Here is a 2,427-nt window from a genome sequence, read left to right on the forward strand (position 1 = left end):
GTCTGTGGGGTGTTGGTGTCTGAGGCGTGTTGGTGTCTGTGGCGTGTTGGTGTCTCAGGCGTGTTGGTGTCTGTGATGTGTTGGTGTCTCAGGCGTGTTTGTGTCTGAGGCGTGTTGGTGTCTCAGGCGTGTTGGTGTCTGTGACGTGTTGGTGTCTGAGGCGTGTTGGTGTCTGAGACGTGTTGCTGTCTCAGGCGTGTTGGTGTCCGAGGCGTGTTGGTGTCTCAGGCGTGTTGGTGTCTCTGGCGTGTTGGTGTCTGAGGCGTGTTGGTGTCTCAGGCGTGTTGGTGTCTGAGGCGTGTTGGTGTCTCAGGCGTGTTTGTGTCTGAGGCGTGTTGGTGTCTGTGACGTGTTGGTGTCTCTGGCGTGTTGGTGTCTCTGGCGTGTTGGTGTCTGAGGCGTGTTGGTGTCTCTGGCGTGTTGGTGTCTGAGGCGTGTTGGTGTCTGAGGCGTGTTGGTGTCTCAGGCGTGTTTGTGTCTGAGGCGTGGCGTGTTTGTGTCTCAGGTGTGGCGTTCGGTGGGCTGGCGTCTCATCGCTCTTTCCATCTCTCTGTACGGTCTCCTCTACCTGTACGAGAAACTCACCTGGACCGATGCCAGCAGAGAGCGCGTTCTGAAGCAGCAGTTTGTGGAACACGCCACCCACCGCCTGAGAGCCGTCATCCCCGTCTGCAGCTCTGCCTGCAGCCAGCAGGTGTACAAGTAAGACCCCCCCCCCCCCCCCCCCCCCCCCCCCCCCCCCCCCCCCCCCCCGACACAAACTGAGTGAGCGAGCGAACACCTGCTGAGTGTGAAACAAACTGGCCTGTTGTGTTTGTGTTTGAGGGAGCTGTCGTCCACATTCAGCCGTCTGACTCAGAGAGTCGATCTGAGTGAAGCTGAGCTGGAGGGAAACATCCGGCAGCTGAGCTTCAGGATCCAGAGACTGGAGAACATCCAGAGGAGGTCCAAGGCCTTCAGGTGGGGGAAGGTGTCAGACTTAACAACCAGTTTTCTTTAATTCCACCATAAATACACTGAATCACACATAAAACATGTCCTGTGAAAACAAAACGCTCCCTGTAAAGTCAGTAATGCTGTTAAATAAATGTAGTGAACACTTATAAAGAACGTAAAGAAAAAACGACTTCCTGTGTTTCTTACTGGAAGCTTGACTGAACCGGATGAATCCAGTTGAACTAAAGTTTCCTCTCTGCTTCAGGAACAGAGCCACGGAGCTGGAGACTCAGCTGGAGGCCTTTTCTGTTCAGTACCTGCAGGGAAACTGAAGTGAGCGGCACCCCTGCTGTTCAGGTCTAACGGTGTCACACAGAACTGATGCTGCAGTGATCAGCTGACGTGGACTGTAATATTTGACCTGTTTAAGACAACAAACTGTGATCAGAGTCTTGCTGATCTGATCTGGGAGCTGGTGTTACCTGAACTAGCAGCTAATCCTCACCTAACCTGTTAGCGTCATAGATCAATATATCTGTGGGTTGTTTCTGATTAGTGAAATAAATCACGTTCGTTCTTCTGTGATGTCACAGATCAGAGTGACGCTGCAGTCTGTCGTGGTCCCGAACATCACTTCCTGTTTTGTACGGCGCTCTGTATTTAGCGAATAGGAGGCCGGAGCTGACGTCGGGCTGCGGTGATACAAACCAGCAGGTATCTTTGTGGTGTGAAGAGCTGCTCGCTGTCAGAGTTTTAGATGTCTGAACGAGTTCACGTGATGCAAGAGAAGATCGATCCTGTTGTTGCTGCTGCAGAGACACCTGCAGGAGAGGACGCACGGACAGGTGAGACGTAGACAGACGGACGGACAGACAGGTGAGACGTAGACGGACAGACGCACAGACAGGTGAGACGTAGACGGACAGACAGGTGAGACAGGTGAGACGGTAGACGGACGGACAGACAGGTGAGACGTAGACGGACGCACGGACAGGTAAGACGTGGACGGACGGACGCAAGGACAGGAGAGACGTGGACAGACGGACAGACAGGTAAGACGTGGACGGACGGACGCACGGACAGGTAAGACGTAGACGGACGGACAGGTGAGACGGAGATGGACGGACGGACAGGTGAGACGGAGATGGACGGACAGACAGGTGAGACAGGTGAGACGGTAGAGGGACGGACAGACAGGTGAGACGTAGACGGACGCACGGACAGGTAAGACGTGGACGGACGGACGCAAGGACAGGAGAGACGTGGACAGACGGACAGACAGGTAAGACGTGGACGGACGGACGCACGGACAGGTAAGACGTAGACGGACGGACAGGTGAGACGGAGATGGACGGACGGACAGGTGAGACGGAGATGGACGGACAGACAGGTGAGACAGGTGAGACGGTAGAGGGACGGACGGACAGGTGAGACGTAGACGGATGGACAGACAGGTGAGACGTAGACGGACAGACAGGTGAGACGGCAGAT

At 54.9% G+C, this 2,427-nt stretch overlaps 1 long non-coding RNA gene across 1 annotated transcript; it reads left to right on the forward strand.

Moving 5' to 3' along the window:
• The first annotated feature begins 510 nt into the window (after positions 1 to 510).
• Positions 511 to 1,454, forward strand: LOC123966014. Its single transcript, XR_006823843.1, has 3 exons — positions 511 to 702; positions 826 to 960; positions 1,202 to 1,454. It is a non-coding gene; the product is annotated as an uncharacterized LOC123966014 (long non-coding RNA).
• Positions 1,455 to 2,427: the final 973 nt, after the last annotated feature.

This window comes from Micropterus dolomieu, unplaced genomic scaffold, assembly GCF_021292245.1.
Source record: "Micropterus dolomieu isolate WLL.071019.BEF.003 ecotype Adirondacks unplaced genomic scaffold, ASM2129224v1 contig_12221, whole genome shotgun sequence".
Taxonomy (NCBI): domain Eukaryota; kingdom Metazoa; phylum Chordata; class Actinopteri; order Centrarchiformes; family Centrarchidae; genus Micropterus; species Micropterus dolomieu.